The following is a 20,624-nucleotide window of genomic DNA, read 5'->3' on the forward strand; positions in this document are numbered from 1 at the left end:
AGTGCTTTTATTTTTCCTATTGAAAATGTTACCATTAAGTTTGTATTGTGAACTCCGTGCTTAATATGACCTACTGGAGATAAAAAGAAGTTGGTAGCACCTTCATTTTCAAAGAACTTTCTCTGATTTTTCTGGGATGCCTGCTCACAGATCTGCCTTTCCTCTTCTCAGGGGTGATGGATATTGGCCTCAACCTAACAGGATCCTTGGGAAAGGCGTTTCCCTTACAATGCCTTCAGCTTGGTGAACCTTTGTTGGAGTTCATTTTAGGATTGAATACAGAGGAAAGCTACCTCACACACAATATTTTGTTTCCTTAAAAAACTATACTTTACCTATATTTTGAAATTTCCCCTGAGACAAACCAGCAACCTAGAAAGTTTCAAAAAAAGCTGTAGCAATGCATGGTTTAATAATGGCAAAAGCAAAACAGTGTAGTAACTGAGTAGCAGAGGAATATCTCAGAAAAACTCAGGCACAATTCAAGAAAACACTATTATGGAGAGCACACTTCATTCCCATTGATTCCCCACTGAAGTGGTAGTTGTTCCTAAAGCATTTCTGTCAGCTGAAGTCCACCTGTGAAATGTCCAGAGCTTCTGTCTGCAGGAAAAGATATGAAATCCTCATGCTAATTTATGTATTGAATTAAGCAAACAGGAAAAAATGAATTTAAAAAAGGAACCTGTAGGTGTGTATGATTGGGTACAGTTCCTATTGCCATTTTGAATGGCAAACTGAGTGGTTACAGAAGGCATTTCTGGACTTGGGATACTTGAGTATTCTTGTTCACATGAATATATCCTTATTTCTTCTGTTAGACTTACAAGAATACGACTTATACAGAAAAAAAATAACATTTAACATCTCAAAGGGAGGAGTAAATAAATAAAATAAAAGTGGATTCACAGAGAAACACAATGAAAGGGAGCTGCAATAGAAACACTAAGATAACTAAAATTAAGGGTGCTAAATGATGTTCTATATTATCCATTTTGTCTTCCATGTACACATCAATTAGAGAGCATTTTGCCTTTGATGTTTTATTGCAGATGTTTGTTATTATTGCCAGTTTCCTCAGTAAATCCCACTGTGTATACTTGGTCCTTTATGTGATGTTGCTGGCTTAGGTCATTCACTGTCCTCAATTCACAATGCAGTCACACACAGAGCTGAAGGGAAGCATATAGCCCTGAGACAGAAGTCTGGCAGAAAGAAAAAATAGCTTGTTAGCTTTCTTGCAAAATAGATGTGTCTGAACTACTGCAGATTATAAACAGAGGAAGCTGTTTGCTGTGTTTACTTGAGAAATATATTTGATCATAAATAGATGCTGATTATAAATACTCTAGTATAGTTGGCCTATCCTCACTTAATTTTTTTATTTTCCAGAGGCTTCCCTGGCAATCAATGTCGAGGAGAATAGCAATCTTTCTCCTCGTGGCCTCCCTTGGCATTAAATGTTCCTTCAGGTCAAAGCTACCTGTGTGCCTCATCCTCTCCTGCTGGGAAGAACACGCAGGGAGGATGGGACAGCCTGTGATGCTCTGCCTGTGATCCCTAGGGCTGTCTGCAGGACATGGGAGGCCCCAGGGCTGTTCCTGCTCTATACACAGTTGAAAACTGCCTGGGGGAGAACAGAGCAGCAGCAGAAGTTTGTATAAAAAGCAGGATGAAACATAACATCATGCTTTTGTGTATGCTAAGAACACGTCTGGGCTCCAGCTTGTCTGGGGGCAATATCTGCAGAACTGAAAACAGACAGGGCCAGCTTTGCTGGGTGTTGTCCTTCATTGCCCACTGCATCAGCTGAGCTGCCCACTGACACCCTGAACTACCCTGACCTGGGGCAAAGAAACAGCTGAAATCCCTCCTACGTTTAAACTCTATTCAGCTACAAAATATTCCAATTTCTTACCTCCTTTAGATGTCTGCTAAACAGGGCTGATCAGTATTGACAGCAACGTTTATTTGCATAGTATTTCTATTTGCAAGGTAACGCTGGCTTTTCAGCCATGACAGCTCAAGAGTTTTGGAGATCTTTTGTTTGCTTGATTTGAAGCTTACATTACTTTGCATGAGGTTGGCATCCCAAACATTCTTAATCTACTGACTGCAGGTCCTTTAAAACTGAGGGGCTTAAATCTCATCCACATTTGAAAGGTTTTGTATGATCTCCCTTTAGTTCATTTTTAATTCTTTTATACATATTTAATTACATTATTAGAGCACTCGTGTTGGAATTCACCTAGAGTGCTGCACAGAGATAATTAGTTAATGTATAACTACAAAGCCTATTGTATTGAGTACAGCTGAGGATTACTGGAATTCAAAATATTCTGGCTTTTTAACTTTAAGATTGTACACTAATACGGTCCAAATGAAAATCTGCATACACAGTATTAACCTGGCAAATGTGAATGGGAAAGAACAAAAAGGCAAGCAAACAGCCACCTTCCCTACTAGGCTTATAATGCTCATTATTAGACCTGAATCAGTAATGACACTGTATCTTAATCTTGATTAAAAAATTAATTGCTGGCTAAGTCTAAAAAAAAAAAACAACAAAATAAAACAAACAAGAAAAGTGTCTCTCACAGAGATGGAATTAATTGTAACACAATGCATTCCTGAATCCAGCAATGTAGTGCAAACTTTAATAGCATTACCAAGCTGTCATTACTGCACCAAGTTCAGAGTGCTGGAAAATAAGCTCTGGTACTGGCAATGATACCTGGCATATTCCTATTTCAAACAGAAAGTTATAATTTGTTCTTGATTTCCATATGTATTTAAAAATAATAACGTTACATTTATGCTCTGGAATGGTAAATGTTAGCTTTACTGGTTTGTCTCATTAATTTTTAGTGCGTCCCTTATTGAGCAGTGTAAGTCAAATTTAGCTTCTTTCACTTCACCCAAGAAATATTGCTTAGCAAAGCTTAATTCATTTTTAATTCTTTCCTAGCATGATGGTCGTGCTATATAAAGTCATTTAAGATCACAGTGCTGTTATGCTGAGATTTGTGTAAGGATAACCTGGAGACAGGTCAAATGAGCCAAGAAAGAGAAAAATAGGATGGAAAGTGAGCAACAGGGTGGTAGAACCTGCTCAGTGCAGAACCAGAAATAAGAAACGTGGCTAATCAGTGTTAGCCGACAAGAAAAAAAATACAAAACAATATTGTGGAATGGACTTCAGAGCAAAGCTGCATATTGTCTTGCTGAAAGCTGAATATTGTATCCAGTTAGATACTTGAATATCAGTTTACTTGCCTGTGAAAGCAATTGGTTTCACTGCAGTCTGGAACACCTGCTGCTCCGAACCCACGAGGATGGGTGGAAGGACCTCTGTTCAATTCATCTTAGTTGTATATATGAGGGTGGTGAGGCACTGGAAGAAGTTAACTAGTGCTGTGGTCGATGCCCTGTACCTAGAGACTTTCATAGTGAGGTTGGATCAGGCCCTGGGCAACCTGATATAGCTGTGATGACCCAGTTCACTGCAGGGGAGTTGGACTAGATGGCCTTTTGAGGTCCCTTCCAACTCTCAGGATTCTATGATAGGATAAATTCAAACTGCCCTGACACCCTGATCTCTTAAAGAAAAACAAAACCAACAACAACAACAAAACAGTAGAAAGCAAAAAGAGAGAAAGAGTTGTATTTGACAATGTTCTTTGGAAAAGTCCTCAGAAGCATGCAGGGAAGATGAAATTTTCCTTGGGGAGCAAAACAATATCTGAAATTGAAGATGGAAAACCTTTAAATTCCCACATGCTTTTTACTTACTTATGCCAGAAGTCACTTTGAAAAGAATTAAATATAGGTGAAATCCAAACAGACAAAGAATAGATTTTTATAAAATAAGATTTGTAGCTGTGGAAATTTGGACTTTTCACAAAAGTATAGGAAACTGGCTTTTTTTTTTTTTTCTGTAAGAGTCAAAACATTGTCACATAAGGACGCAGAGATAATGCGTCAGAATGATAGTTCAGTCTTTCTTCGGTCCTCCATCTTCAATGAAGCTTCAGCGATGACCTCATTTCTGGTACAATATGGTATAAAACAGTGAGCTATGTATGAGGCTTCTCAGCAAAAGGGAGTCTCAGAACTGAAGACAGAAACCCAATTTTCCACTGAAAAGCTTTACTCATAAATTTGAGACTGCCCTTTCCCTTCCTGTATATATTTCACTTGAACTTGGGTTTTCTTTATGTTGGTTTTATTATCTTGCCATTTCCAGTGAAATATATTCCTCCTCACCATGCACTCACCCAGGATTAAAAAAGACAAAATCTGCCAGAGGAGGAAATTCCTTTATATTCAGAGGATGGATTTTGCTGCATCCCACACATAAGGACCTCGAGTGCTCAAAACCTGTCCACCCCAGGACAAGCACGTACTCCAAACCAGTGTGATTAAAGCTCTGCAGTTTGCAAATCAAAAGAAATTGTGTGGGTAGAAGCATCAAATTTCTTTGTCTTTGGATCATTCTGTCCGTAGGACTCTACATTCTGAGTACTTTTACATCAAGTGAAGATTTTGGTTGTGCTGTGGAACTCATAAAAAGATGCAATACTTTCCCCCCTGCGTGGGGATCTTGACAGGTCTTCACTTTCCAGGCTCTCTGCTGGACAAACCAGCTATGACATTCTAATGGATTTGTGCAAGGAAATGAAAATTAAGCCACATTTTCAATCCTCATTCTTATTTGAGGCAGTTCGTTTCAGCTGTACTGTAATATATCCTTTTTGGGGAAATTATATATCTGAAGCAAAGAAAAATATCTCCTCAGTGGGGATAATGAAACACACCTGAAATGGGGGAATATCTCCAGCTCCTGGAGAAGCCCATTAGTTTCAATACCTTTGTCTTTCTGAAGCAATGGCGCTACTTCTGTTACAGCCATGAATTTTGAGAGACAACTTTCAGGACAAATGTTGAAAGAGATTTAAAGCTCTATGTGTTGTTGTAATAATCATTACCAGGAAATCGGCAAATTCTGTTTTTCAGTTGCTGACTTGGGCTTGATTCAGAATCTCTTAACGCCATTGCAAGATTTCTTATAGGAGATCAGTTTTATTTTTGCATAAGCTCCTGATCACGCTGGTTTTACTTGTTAATGGGCATGCTTGTAAACAATTCTAACCCGAGCTACTCATGAACATTGCATGCTTAAAATATTTTCATCATTAGACAGTGAATTAAAAGAATTTCTGTAAAAATGTGATTATAATTGAAGTCTCTAACTAGCCTTTCCTCAAAAGATCTATAAATGAAACTTCTCTATGAATTTCTTCATAATCAGTCTGCTCCTATTTTGCATGTTGGTACTTCATTTAAAATATAATTCTGGCCTCCCCAGCTGAATATATACCATATTCTTAAGCCATTCTTCACTTTCTTTTGACATGACTTGCCTGAACCCCTGCTCTGTCCCACTGTCAGATGCCCTGCCGTGAACACGTGGGCCAGCTAACAGAGCACTATAGTTCCCAAGTCTCTGCTTCTAACTTCAAGCAACAGCAGCTCCAACTTCTAACTCAGAAGTTTGTAGTTTGGGTGCTGGCCAAAAATGATGCTGTCAAGCTGATATAAACCATCTGCTATTATATTTACCTTTTTTTTTTTTTTTTTTTTTTCCAACTCTACTACTCTGGTTTGGAGACAAGTCCTTCAGCTTAGTCCTTTCCTTATTGAAATTTATGTCAAAGCTTTCTTAACCAGATAATAACATTTCAAATGTTTAGCCACGTTGTTCAGGGCTATTTCAGCTGGAGGATTTAATCAGAATACTAAAATTTCCACCACAGAGAGTATGGGGAAAAGTTTTATCATAGTGTTTTGGCACAATCATTTAATCTAACAGGACAAACACAAGCAAAAGGCAGCAACAAAGCTACTAGCAGAATGAGTTTTCTCAAGGGGGATCTGCCCCTGCCTCATTCTGCAAAAAATATCTGCAGAGAAAAAGGATTATCATAGTTGACCTGCCTCTATTATGGTAAATAACATAAGCTTGTAGCAATTCATTGTTTTACGATACCCACAAAGAGTAAAAGTCAAGCTAATCAGCAATGTCACCAATTGCATCCAGTTCATAAAAAGCCAGCAAGAAGTAATCTCTCCAGTGTGCTGCTGTGCAGTGGTCACAGATCGTTGTCAGCAAACCAAGGCAGAGCCCAAACACTTTCATTCTTCAGCATGAAGTGGGAGTGAAGTGGTAGCCTGGGAAGTGAAGGAGTTTTTTTGTACAGACAAGTCACCTGGATATCAGTTTTTGCCAGAGTTGACAGAAGGGAAAGGACAGCAGAAGCAAGATGATGATTCTGGAAAATCCAAATAATAATAAAAATCCACTAGAAGTAATAATGGTTTAAGTAATCTACTTCACCAGACCTTAGAGCATGCCACTCTATAATCTCCACGAAAATAAAACATCAGTATTTATCTGTCAACTCCACTTAATATATAGTCAGCAAAATCAGAAATAGGCCCACATAAAATCTGGCACAAGCACAGAGGCTGCTTTCCATCCAGCACTTTTCAAAATGTCATTGAATGACATATTATTGTATTTTGCAGCACAAACCACTGCTGCCCAAGTCCTGAGATTTAAACAGACATATTTATGCAATATTCCTGATCTTGTCCATCAACTAATTGTCTTTTTTCTTTTTTTCTTTTTTTTTTTTTTTTTTTTAATGTTTGAAGTGTGTTGGAAAACTTAGGAAAATGCTGATTAATTTGCCATGGGGTCTCTACCCATGGACCCCACTATGTTTTAGGGATGTGTTTGGCTCAACAAAATTTCTGGCCTGAAATAAAAGTAATGGAAGAAAATAGAGGCTTTTGAACCTCCAATCCTCTCCATGTCATAAGATTATGCACAAAGCACAGAAATTATTTCAAAACCAAACATTGTCTCTCTGTGTAATGGATGCAAAGCCAGAGCCCTTTGGCATCTACAGCACTCATCAGCATCACGGCCAGAGCTTGCAAATCCTTCCACAAAATTGTGACAAACCTGATTACTAAAAAGCTGTCCAATCTTTCCATGTCACGTGTTACTCAGCAATCAAATAACAGCCTATAGAAGCTTATCTGATAAATTCTATTCCTCAACTTTACTACTGAAGGATAAACAGCTAAAACAAAATCTACCCTTGACTTTTGCACCATTACTTTGGGTTTGTAGGACAGGCAGTTTATCTATGCCTATCTGAATGGAAATCATAAGCATGACCAGGGAGAAAAATGGGAATGGAGCCATTTTAAGCATGAGGATTAAAGAAACTGCTCAGAAGTCAAAAAATAATCTGTTAGAACAAGCTAAGTGTAAAAATCAACATCTGTGCTCGTGCTAACTTAATGCTTCAACATTATTTAATATCATTACATCACACGTGTAATAACAATGACTCATGGCACTGTTTTGAAAGACATTTGAAAACAGTGTTAAATGAATTGCAAATATTCTTGCAAGCACTGTATTCAAATAAGTGTGCTTTGGTATCGTTTGTGCCTTGGCACTCATTTTTTAGGACTGGGGCAATTTAAGTAATACTTTACTGAGACAAATGTGTGTGGAAATAATTCTGAAGTTACTGGTGTTCAGAAAAACTGTTTGCAGATAAAAAGAGTGATTGTGCAGGGACTAGAAGCATTTGTATACTCAGGCTAATCAGGCAGAAAGATACAGCTGGTAGGGAAAGACAGAGATAAAGGTAAACAACCACAAATAACCATTTTCTTCAGGATTGTCCTTATAAACAGTTCTCTGTTAACTGTTAAATTTATTATGAGAAACTTTTTATTTTTGAGCAGTAATGATACGTGATACTGATGCATGGTTCCTCACTACTAATTATGCAGTAATATCTCTTCAAAAGCTGAATCTTGGGCTCTCACTTGTGGGTTGGTTGTTTTTTGTTTTTTTGTTTTGTTTTGTTTTTGTTTTTTTTTTTCCTCAAGGAAGATAAAGGACAATGCTAGAAATCTCATCTCAGAGGGACATTCTCCATTCTCTAATAGTGTTATCCCCAAACAGTGTACTGTATGCACGAACGGATAAATCATTCTCACTGTATATTTTCACAGTATCTTTCACCATGTTTCATTCAATAGATTAACACTACATTGACTGTTTATTAACATTAATATTTTTTTAATGTGCAATATCAGTAGTTTCTTTATGCTAATAATGATTAATTGTACTTCTATTTTGGAAGACATCCTACCTCCATAAATGTATTAGAAAAACAATTGGCTTTAGCCTATCTTCCATAAAGCTTACAAATATTTTTTCGTACACCACAATGTAGTTGACAAAGTCAATTAGTCTTATAAAATCCACCATGTGATTAATAAATCTATTACATAATTTTTTGCTGGTTTCTTCCAAATGGCTTTTCAGGTGTCACCATTCAATATCTCGCCATCCTAAATCAGGACCTCTCCCAGGCCCATCTCTATAACTTCACTGGTGTTACACCATCCATTATTTAACGCAAACATTCCAGGAGTTCTGAGGTTCTGTGTCTACACCTTGTTTAAAGAAATGAATGTGCAGAAATTTGTTCTGAAAAATATCTATATGATGTTAAATACCTGTTAATAGTACACAATCAAGGCTTCAGCCCTGAAACACCAGAAATTTATTTTGGATTCAGGGAGTTATTCAGGGAGTCAAAATAAGATTTATTAAAAGTGCTCATCATATAATCGGTACATGACATGGTGGGTAAAGGTCCATAAAAGTTGTTCCTAATTTCAGAAGAATGGTTCCATATTAGTTTTATTTCTAAAATAGGTCACTCTTTGCTATTAAATTACTATTGCTCACTTGATTTCTTTCTTTTATAGAGGGAAGCTACAAGACTGACATGAAACTTTGGAGATATTTTTGACTAGAATGTACTTTTAAATTAGACCTACTTCTGCTCCTCCTACTCCTTTTCTACATCTGGTATTAATTCCCCTTGTTGAACATTCAAATTCAAGATGAGATTATGCCCTAATTTATTTTCTCGTGCTCTGGGTTGGTTGCAGAGCCATTTTTTTTTCTCCTCCACTGTATTCAGTCTCATCATTTTTTCAAAAAGAGATGGAATGAAAGGACTATATTTATGGCAGCTCTTTGTGATTTATTTTACATTTTCTTACATGCATGGCATGGCAGCCCAGGTCTATGGGTGCATACCTACAGGTGAATTCAGGAACAAAAAAGTTAGCAAGAAGACAATGTTACAATTTGCAGTGTCTTGGGGATAGGACTTGAGTAAGGTTATTTTTTAGCTAGCAAATTTATAAGAACGTAAAAAATTCAAAACATCAAGTAGAATGCAATGAGACCTGAGAAACTCACTAAGTCTGTGTGTGAACATGAAAACAGACTCAGACAGAGATCATCCAGATTGTGGAAAGAGTACAGTCAAGTTCAAAAAGCGTTTCTAAGGAACTTGCATAAGGATATGCAATCACCCTGCAGCTTCTCAACTAGCTATGGGCATCATGAGCCCTCTGGCACTGTCCCTTCACTACCACTCGCACCCATCTAGATGAAGATGTGCCTACTCCATCACAGCTGCTTGGAGCTTTGTTTCCTAATCAGAGGGATTTTTTATTTTATTTATATATATATATTTTACCATGAGCAGTTTATCCCTCTTCTGCTTACCACAGCGCAAGAATATCCACTACAAAGATGGCAACCGTGATAATTGGAGCTATATAGTTATACAGCTCACACTTCTGACAAATTGTCAGCGTAGTGCTTCTCATATCCGTTTTAAAAATAGCAATTATGGTATCTTCAGCATTTTATCTCACAATAAAACACCTGAATTTGGGGAAATACCAATCAACAGTAGTTGCCACTTGATGCTGTTGGCGTCATAAACCTTGTTATTACTCATTTTGTTTTGTGTAACTCTACACCAATTAATTTTTTTTTTCTAAAGAATTTATCTACCTATGAACACACAGTCCACAATGGAACAATACTTTTCCAATTCTACCTTTCATATTCTTTCCCAAATGAGCAAAGTATCATTTTAAATGACCTCTTTAATTATAAATCTGCAGTACTGCGTAGGAGAGGTGGTCTAGATAGGAGATGTGCTCCAGAATTTCTCCTAAATATTCTGGGATTGAGCCATGAAGATGAATTCTTGCACTGTACTCGTGTTTGAAATGGAATCTCAGTAATATTATTTTTAACATACCAGATTTAATATTGCATTATTTCCCAGTGTTGCCAGGTTGACTTTGGAAATAGGTGACATATCAAGTTATTAGAAAGGACATATTTTCTTAGAATTCTGCCAGCTAGAGGCAATTTTGAAGTACATATACGGTAGCTTTTCTTCGCTTGCTCTAACCTATACTTGGACTAAAGTATTTATTGTATGCAGCATCTTAGGAAGTATGCAGCCCTTGAGACAACTGAACTGGCGTAACTGCCAAAATAAGTTACGCTACAGCTAAACAATGTTATAGCCAAAAGAAGATCACTGTGATAGGAGAAGTGGTGGGAAAAGGTTTAAAGGGAACTTCATTTTCCCAAAGGTCCCATCTTTCTTTACCTTCCACTCTTACCATCAAAAAACGTTCTCTATTACCTCAACAATCTTTTTAAAGATAGTACAGATTATTTCTGTGTGCATCTGCATTTTGGTGGCTTTCTTTCCTGCCTTTGCTCTCTTTTATGTGCACAAGAAATAGCGAATAAAAGCTAGGTGAAAAAATAGAAGATATTTCATCGTGAAAGGCATCTCAGATCATTGCTTCATTAATCACCAGTACCACTAGTCATGAAAAAAAAAAAAAAAATCCCTCACATTAAGAATCCTCATGCGGATTCTCTTAGACAGCAAAAAGAGTAAAAAAAAAAAAACTGCTGTGTTAAAAAATACAGGATGTACCAATCGACCGTTTTCATTGCCTCACAACTACTTTACTTAAATTTATCTGATGAAAACAGATTTACTACACATGTAAAACAACATATTCTAAAGCAAAAGTATCAGTATCCTAACACACAATTGAAGCATTAACACCAAATAAAGTTATGGCTTACGTATTCAGTTTTCCCATAGTATTTTTGTATCTTTATGACTAACTGTGCACTGAAGAGCTGTACGCATATGCTTCATTTCAGAACTTTGGTTCGCCTAAGTTTCTTACTCTGCATTAATCAAAGAAAGTTCTATCATCATTTAAATGTAAATTACATATTGTACTAATGAACAAGAAGAAACTACCTTTCAGCCTGCAGTCCTTGCAATAAACTCTGCTAGAGCAATTCCTGAGCTCACCCAAGGCCCCAGTGGGGCAATGTAGCACAGGTTACATTTCATAAGAGATGACTAAAATGGCAGGGTGTCATTGTATCTGTAGTTACCAAATACATGCCATAACAAGTATGAGTGGCCATAGTAATTGAGGACATTCTTTCTGAAGAAAATTTAGCTCAGAGTGTTTAGGACTCAGAGTTGGACTTTATCTGAGGCTCTAGCCTGGAGTATACGACTTGACTTTAAATAGGACATATTATGATGACGGGCCTCCTTTTGAAAACTGGTAATTTCTATTGCTGCTCCAAGCTGGAAAGTCTGGAGTGCAGAACCATACCAATAATACTGTGAGGGCAATACAGAATTTCTTGTGTATCAAAAGTGAAGATTATATGTAGGCTTAAAGGATGAAGTGTTTGTACCAGAACTGATAAATTAGTGTAAAGACTTCAAACTTCATCTGTTTTATAAACAATGATTAAATTACAATACGTAATTCAAATCAGTACTGTTTAGTTTCTCTTCATAGTTAGTTTTCCTTAATCAAGAACGTTAGACATCTATGATGATGATCTCTGACCCTTTGTACCAAGCAAGAAATTAGAAAAAACAACATGTAGCAATGCTGTGCTTCAACAGTTACTGAAGTTTAACACATATGTTCTAGAAACCTCATTTCTATAAAAACAGGAGTTGATTTTCTGCTCACTGAGATAATTTCCCAAGTGTCAGTGGAGATACTCCTTGTTCATATAGCTGTGAAAAAGAAAGGTCCATAGCGTTTGCAATAAACTTTGATTATTGCCTTAAGATAGAGCAACCGGAATTACATTTGCAGCAGAAATAACCACGGCCTCTATCCTATTGATTTTCTATGCCATTGCATATCTGAAATATTGTCTGCTCCTGTCCAGCTGGAGGTGAACTTCTGAAATTTAAATATTCATCATCCTTTCAGTGATTTCTCGAAGTTTTTTGTTTTTACTTTTTCAACTTCCTTAAAACTTGCACATTCTAAAGCTACAAGAAGTAAAAATTTTAAAGCTGCCAAAAGCCAAAGTATTTTTAGAAAAGGCACTACATATTGATTATAGCCAAATCTCAGTGGACTAAGACACTACGTTATTGTCAGCAATTTTATTGCTGCCATTGCTTTTTCTCTTTCCTTTTAATAGTAACAAGTGTCACCAATATATTTTATATGAAACTGTTCCACCAGGTAGGAGGCATTGAGGACTTTTCATAAGAATGAAATCTATCTTTAAGAGACAGTAAATTAATATACTTGCCGTGTTTCAGTTTTTATATTATGCTGTCAGTCCACAACAAAAGCAGAGAAACGCTATTTCTGTTGTTTTTGAGGAGTAACAAGGATAATCTTGTTCTTTCTTGATCTAGCTATCCCGCTGCAGACTATGAATAGCTTACATATAATGTAAAAATGTTATGGAAATTGAAATGTATGAAAAACAGAGAGAAATAAATCCATCAAGACAAACAGAATCAGGAATTCATGAGTATTGGGGGAACCTGGCCCAGTCTGCATACAGACAGTTTGTGAAGGACAAAGATTCTGCCCATCTGGAAAATTCTGCAAAGCATTCCATTCGATGCATACTCTGACAGGAAAAGTTCCTTGCTTCTGTTTTCCTCTGCTTGGTCAGCATTTATCCTATCACCTTGCAGACAGCAGAAAGCCAAAAGGAGGCTGGGCGCTCATCCCCATCTTTTTTTCTTCATAAGTTTTATCTTTATATAGCGCTAGGCCTTGGTGGGGGGAGCGGCACCAGGCCTCGTAGAAAGGCCCAGCTTAGCACTTCTAAAATAAAAGGCCTGTGCAACTTCACCTACAGTGTTTACACCATGCATACAGCACTCCTTGCTGCAGCTAAATCATGCTTTTATTTCTTCTGCTCCTGCTGGCTCAGACTGATGCAGGGGGAATGCGTGTGGGGATGGTGTGACAACTCAAGATGGAGCTCTAGAGTCCCTAGTTGTCCTCTCTCATTTTGAAACGTGCCATGCCTTGGTGTCCTCTGTAAGAATACAGCCTGGAGGAAGGGCACCCGAGGCTGTCCCCAGAAGAGTCGTGTCAAAGCAGAAACGCTGCAGCTGGCTTCCATGTGCCTGTGGAGGGGACAGAAAACCCTCCAGAAAGTAGATGGGGAAGTAACTGATCTCTGATCGAAAGGGCTTGAAGACACGTAGCATCTCAAGTTACTGGGATCAGTGGGACCAGACTGACTTTGGCAAAACTGATGGGCTGCTTTCACAGTATGTTACCAACAGTGGCATTTTTTCCTCAGAAAAGCACCTCTTCTCTTTAGTGTATGCAATCTCTTAGGCAAGAAGCAGCATGGAATGAAAGTTGGACCCATACAGACTCCAAGAACGTTTCAGTGTTTTTATGAGCCTGCTTGCTTCTCTTCACCTGCTCTGGAGTGTGCCCTTCAAACAATTGCTGCAAAGGCAAAGCTTCACATTACCATAGTGCTCATCCTTTAAAATAATGCAGTTTTTTTTTTTTTTTTTTTTTTTTTTTTTTAGCAAAGTTCTAAGCAAAAATCTAAAGTCATGCATAAATTCTGCATACCCAGAGAGCTGTTACAGAGCAAACAATATGGATCACATCATGAGTGTCCCAGCTAAATTCCTAATATACAGCAAGGGGCAGCAGAAAAGTTCTATGGTGAATTAAATTAGTAGAGATTTTCTTTCAGCATTTGTTACAAACAAATTCTTCTTTGTACAAATACCATTATTTTCTTTCTGCTTTTGCTCATATTATTCCCAGTGGCTCTCTTTATAGTGCCATTTTGCCATTTCTTACAGGTTTCTCTGTACTGTAATTATGCCAGTTTGCTTTTCAAATACACTTTTTGGCATCAAAATACAAAGGTTGGGACTGCACAAAGAAAGGCAGAATAATATTCACAGAATTATTTCTGTCTCTTCAGAGACTGCACGTAGTGTTTTTACAACTTCCCTTATTTTTTTTCTTCTCCCTATCCTTGCACATATTTGGCAGACACTTAGATAATAAGACAAAGTGACTATTTCAGAGTAGGAAAAAAACTGCCATGCCTGTACAGTTATGAGCACATAGTGCAGTCTTTGTAGATATTTTACATGAGAGAAGTGGTTATTGTCAAACAGACTGATATTATCTTGCTTGAACATTTTCAAGCAGGCTCTAGGACTATATATGCAATGCTAGCAGTGATGGAGTAGGTACAATATTCCTGCAGTAGCATAGCTCCCTGCAGACGTCAGTAGGTTTTATCAGGCTCAGAGGGAACATCTGACTGTTTACTGCACTTTTGAAGAAGTTCTCATGCTTTGAAGAGCACGGAGCAGACTGAGCTTTTAAAAAGCGCTGACTTTTTAATTCTATATTCTAATGCTTTTTGATGAAGAGCGGGTCTGAAGTTTTTGTACATTTTGTAACCAGAAAGCAAACATGCACAGTATTTCCCAGAGACATCAGGTTTGAAAGTCGTAAGCAACACATTCAGGCAGCACGATGATTGCAATATAAGATAAAACACACAGAACAAAGTTTCTATAATTCTGAGCACCCTTTGGGACTGGGTGTAATAGTTAAACAGTAAAACTGCAGATCTCTCATGATAAGCAACAGAAATCCACTCAAGGCTGCTGCATCGTGGTGCCGGATGGATATTAAGATACCTATTTTAAAATACTTGTTCATTGGTATGGGAGGCAAGTTTTCTTGCATTAGCTTGAAATTCTCCCTCCAGCAAGGTTATAGACTAGCATTATAATTTCATAATAAGATGTAGTGAGGCATAGGATGAGCACAGTCTTCCCGATTATATGTATAAAACTATTCTGAAGACACGAGGAGGTGCTTCACATTAAACAACAGGAAATTACATAGCCCAGTTAAAATATTGACTCAGAACTTTATGCAGCAAAGTGCCTCAGCTTAAACCCTTTTTCAGCAAAGCTACCCACAAAAAAATAAGTGCCTTAAGTACCAACATAAGTCAGATTATTTTAATAGGGCTTTGCTGCTTGTTGAATCTAAGAAACAGGAAAACGGCATAATGAAGATCACCAAGTTTTCCTAACAGAGGCCAGGAATTAGATCCTGCATAATCTTCTGTCTCTTGAGACCCTGCATCACAAGCCAGGACTTTGCTGCCTGCCAGCACAGCACCTTTCCTTTCTCTGACCCCTGAGCTTATTTGCTAGCCAAAGGACAGGTCAGTGTGCCAGAAGGGGAGGAGATGATTCTAGCAGAGCAGCTTCACTCTGGTATGTAGCCCAGTGCAGTGGCATTTCTGCTATTGCCTTCCGTTTCCCACTTGCATTTATCCCAACATAACTTCTCATCACTCCCCAGAGCATGGCAGATACAGTAATTAGATATCTGACTCCACTTCCTTCCAGGCACCTGCTTGCCTGAAAACTATCAAGGGCAGCAAGCACTGCAATAGGATTAGAAGGATAACAAACTAAAGCCTTATCCTTCCTGATCTGCGAGGTTGGTTACGAAGGAAGCAGGGGAACTTATAGTCCAAAATGTGTGCCCTACATACAATTCAGGATTGCAGTAGCCCTGCTGACAGTAATTTAGTTATAAATAAAATAAATAAAAGCTTTTAAACATAAATTAAACCAATTAGTAGAAGAATATGAATTTCAAGTGCATTAGGTCCAAAGAATTCATTCCAGATGCAAACTGGTGTCAGCTAACGGCAGACTTTGTCCCCTGACTTCTCAATTGATATGCTATGGTTGAGTTGGTGGCTGTATTACAACACTGTTTACAGACGCTGTTTGAAATTACAGGCATACTAAGTTCAGAAAAAGTGCTAGTGGAATTGAGAGGAAAATTCACAGTTCATTGAATTCAGTGTCAACTTCCATTAAATTCAAAGGGACGCAAGAGTCTTCATGGAGTTACTGAGCATCTGTAAACACTTCCAAGTACGTCCCAAGTTATAGGTTTATTTTTCAAATGACAGAAGTTGTTTATTATGTTTACATCTTACTACAGAAATCGGAAAAAGACAATGACCAGAGTTTCAATTACAGAGCAAAGAGATTTTTAAAGCTGATCAAAATCTGGTTACGTAAAACAATTTTTGACTCCCACTGAATATGGGAAACCTAGTTGAATCTAACATACACCCCTTTTTATCTGCCTTGGGTATACAACCTCTCTAGTATGACCTCAAAGGCACTTTGATTCCACATACTTCAGGTGCAGTACATTCCACATTAAGGCACTGTTGCAAAGCAGGCAATCTCTATAGGATACATTCCAAGCCCTACAGGCACATTTGGAAACTGCTTCCTTCTCAAGTGACTTGAGCAAAAGACAAAAAAAAAAAAAAAAAAAAAAAAACCGACAGATATTGAAGCAGAGGCAGCAGGAGTGTGAGAGCTTAAATTCACGAATAAGAAGGCCACAAGAAGAAAAACACTACTGTGATAAGGTTAAAGATCTTCTCTAATTCAATTAAAGTTTGCTGAAACAACACAGGGAGAAAAAAAGAGAGAGGGAAGTTCTCTGAGTAGTTCAGAGATAAACAATATTTCACAGAATCACAAAAACATCAAGGTTGGAAAAGACCTACAAGATCATCCAGTCCAACCATCCACCTATCACCAATAGTTCTCACTACAGCCCATATTTAAAGCCCGTGCCCCTCCCAGCAGTAACAGAGAAGTAATCATACACTACAAAAGCAGAACGGGCATCTCAGTCTTTTCTAAATCTTCCTGTGGTTAAGATTGGAGTCAACAATACCTTGTAAGTCCTGTGTGTGTGACATGCTATTAATTGTCCATTCATCTTAGTTATAAATACATTGGGTTTTTTTGTTTGTTTGTTTCTTTGCTGCATGTACGTCATGGCATAACCTGAACATTGACTTCTGTTGAAAGAGTTATTGACTTCTATTAAAAGACAGAGGGTTGGCTCAGCTGCTGAATTTGTGTTCAGTTTAGAGCCTGCAAACTTCAGCTGAGAAGCTTTCATTGACTTCAGACTCTTTTAGATAAGGTTTCTAGTGCAAAAATTGAACCTATTTGCAGCAAACAGAGAATGGATTCCAAACGCGTTTGAAAATAAAATCACAAAGCTTTCTTTAAATCTTGGTTTTTAATTGCTGTTCACAGCTACAGAGCAAATACAGGAGATGGGGAAAACTCTGCCAGGTTAGAGCTTTAATAGTTGTAAACACGTGGGAGTGTTATGAAAGGCAAAATAATATTTGTTAGGAAACGGATGGACTGCAGCTGAACCGTGTTAGAAAACATCCTGGTTGGCAACCATCATGGAAAGTTACCTTTTTTTTTTTTTTTTAAATACAAATGCCAAATAACAGAGAAATCCTGCAAATTTCTTAAGAGCGCTTAATACTAATAGTACAGGCAACACAGAAGAAAATTAAGAAATGCTATTTTACATTATAGGCTAGGCACAAAGCCAGGTGTGACTCAGCTGAGGTAAAGTATTTAAGCAGGTCACTGTTGGGGTTGCTGCTCTGTTTTGAATACTTGACAAGAGAGAATTTCGACAAGAGAGAAAGCAAAAAGTTTTCCTTCACAGCACAGTTTGGTAGTAAAGAAAAACAGCAGCATCAGCACTTCTGACCACCATTCTGGTTATGTTTGGCAAATCTGAGACCTACAATCAATGAACTGAGCTTCTCTACAGAGTACTGAATTATAGCGTGTCTCAGAAGCAGCTAAGATACCTGGCAAGGGGACAATAAAGTGAAGTCAAGCAGATAAGCCCTGGTTCCCAAACAATAAATGAGAAATGCCATAATTCAAATAGAAATACCCTTGGAGCAGCACATGTATTTATTGCAAACCACAATTCATTTCTTAAATTTTATTTTACAAATTCTCCATTATTTGCTTCAGTTACAGTGAAATGGACTACCGTATTTCAAGATATTTCAGGCTGATTTTATACTTTGCTTTTCCATGTCAAGGAACATGCAGACAATTGAACAATCACATTACTGAAAAGCTGTTAAATGCCTTGTGATGCAAGAAAGTGTGAACTACTTGAGAACTAACGTGAAAAAATGGCAACTTACATAATATCAAGGGAAGTCTAAAAGGTAAAAAGGAAGAAAAGTCTGCTAGAATTGGACTTAATATGCCCGTTTGCTTGAAAATTATGAGAATAATGTTATTTTGTGGGAGATGTCTCTTAGGATTTTTGAGGGAGATATCTCTGTAACACACATTTTGCCCTTGCACTCTCCACAGTTCATAAGAGTAATCTGATCAAAAAGATTTGTATGCATACAAAATGAAATGTTTTTTTGTTTATTTTACACTGCAGAAGTTAAAAAAGAATCCTCCATATTAAAAATTCACAGTTATATAAAAAGAAGCAGGTAAAAGAAAGGTTGCATAAATGATTTGGCACTCCCATAGAGCTTTCTTTGGAAAGAGAAGTTTGAGTTCATTCGCAAGGACACACCACAAAACCATTCCTTTGAATAGCTGCTACTTTGGCTGATGGACAAAGCAAGCATTTGCATGCACCACATGGAGAATGAAGTGACTGTGTTTAGCATCATTTTATCGATAAATATTTCTCAAAGTCTGAGTGCTGAACTAAGTCTGCCCCCTCAGAGGGGAAAAAGGTAGGTAAATACTAACATTTGAACTCCCACAGTACAGATGGGCAAAGCAAGACACAGGAAGTTTAGAAGAAGCCTGTCCTTCTTTTGCATGACTTTTGAGTGGGCTTTTATTTTGCAGACCTCTAAAATGGATGATTTAATTGGGAAAGGAAAACAACAAACTACCTTCACAGTAGAATGACAGCACTGAATGAGGCTCATTTGGCTTTTGGACAGACACGTCCCCATGGAAAGAACATGCCTGGGTTATCCAGGAGAAGGAGAAAGGACCCCAACATGAACCCACTTCTCTTTGTTCCCAGACCCACGGTCTGCCTAATCATCCAACCCACCCAATGGGAAACCATCCATTATTCATCCCTACCTTAAGGGCAACATCAAAAAGCCTGCAAGAATAAGTGACCGGTTTTTACTCTTATAGGATATCTTTAACCACAGCAAACAAATAAAATCCGGCTTTCAAGTGCTGAGGTGACATCCCAGTTGTCAATTCCCAGTCCCAGAAGCCTCCCCATTACCTAGTATCATCATTTCTGTACCATAAAGTTAAAGCGTGAGCTTAGCTTACTAAACCTCCAATGCTCCAAAACATGCATAGGTTACACTCAAAGCCTTAGAAGGAACTGGGACTCTGGTGATGCAGAAGATTCAGTAATTCATGAGTTGTGTGCTCATAAAGCAGGAAAACAATTGTATTAAAAAAAAAAAAAAGGATTTTCTGATATTACATGCTCAAAATACAGCAGAGACTGTGTTTGTAATAGTCCCTAAGATGCAAATGCAACCAACAATTGCTAAATTTATATTAAAGAAAATCTTACAATAGACACAGTGCCAAAGAATTTACGAGGGTTGAGTGCCCACATCCATTAATATTTGTCAAAGCCAAAATATTGAGATATTTTATGAAGTCCAAAGGATAGCAATGAAAGTGTAAGGATACTTTATAATTAGTGTTTTACATCAATGCATACTTAGAGAAGATATAGCCTACAGAAAGACACTAAGTCTTCATACAAGGAAAGGTGAGGACGGTCAGAAGAAATGCACATTCTACTGAAATTAGGGAATATGGGTACTGTAATTAACAGATCAAATTGCCAAGGAATTACAAAGAGGATCAGAGGGTATAAAGATAACGAGCAGATCAATGGGTAAGAAACCAAGTGCTGAAATAAAGCAGTAGTAATACAGATAGCTAAAGAGGAATTGCTGACCAATAATTGTATTGCTTTAGGCAATGTATGCTTTGCTAGAACCATTATTAACAAGACCTTTAATGGACTAATCTATTTTTATAAATGTGGTGTTATGAACGTTAAATGCAGTTAATTCATGATACCGCCACAGAAACTCCTAAAAACTGGGGTACTAACTCCAACACTAAAGAGATACAGAAGGATTACATGCCTAAGGCAGATTTCTTTGAACACAAAAAGTAAACGTGTTATTTTCAAGGATTTGGCATAAGGATTGTTGTTACATCAACAAAAGTTGCAGAGCTTATTCTGGAGTTGGTGACAGACTGGACTATATTCTCCCTGAATCCTTTCCATTGCTGAAAGGATTTATTTTATTCCCTCTGTTATTCAAAGAGTTCAAATGACTGCAACAGCAAACCCTCCTTTCCTATGCTACAGCACACCTGGCTCACTGGTAACAAGGGCAAGATTAAACAAGC

The 20,624-nt window shown here is 37.6% G+C and overlaps 1 long non-coding RNA gene across 1 annotated transcript in view; it reads right to left on the bottom strand.

Moving 5' to 3' along the window:
* LOC149916654 (uncharacterized) overlaps positions 1-20,624 on the bottom strand; it is an 83,162-nt gene that overhangs the window by 59,297 nt on the left and 3,241 nt on the right. The window lies entirely within an intron of this gene.

Source organism: Phasianus colchicus, chromosome 10, assembly GCF_987193195.1.
Source record: "Phasianus colchicus chromosome 10, bPhaCol1.hap1.1, whole genome shotgun sequence".
Lineage (NCBI taxonomy): Eukaryota > Metazoa > Chordata > Aves > Galliformes > Phasianidae > Phasianus > Phasianus colchicus.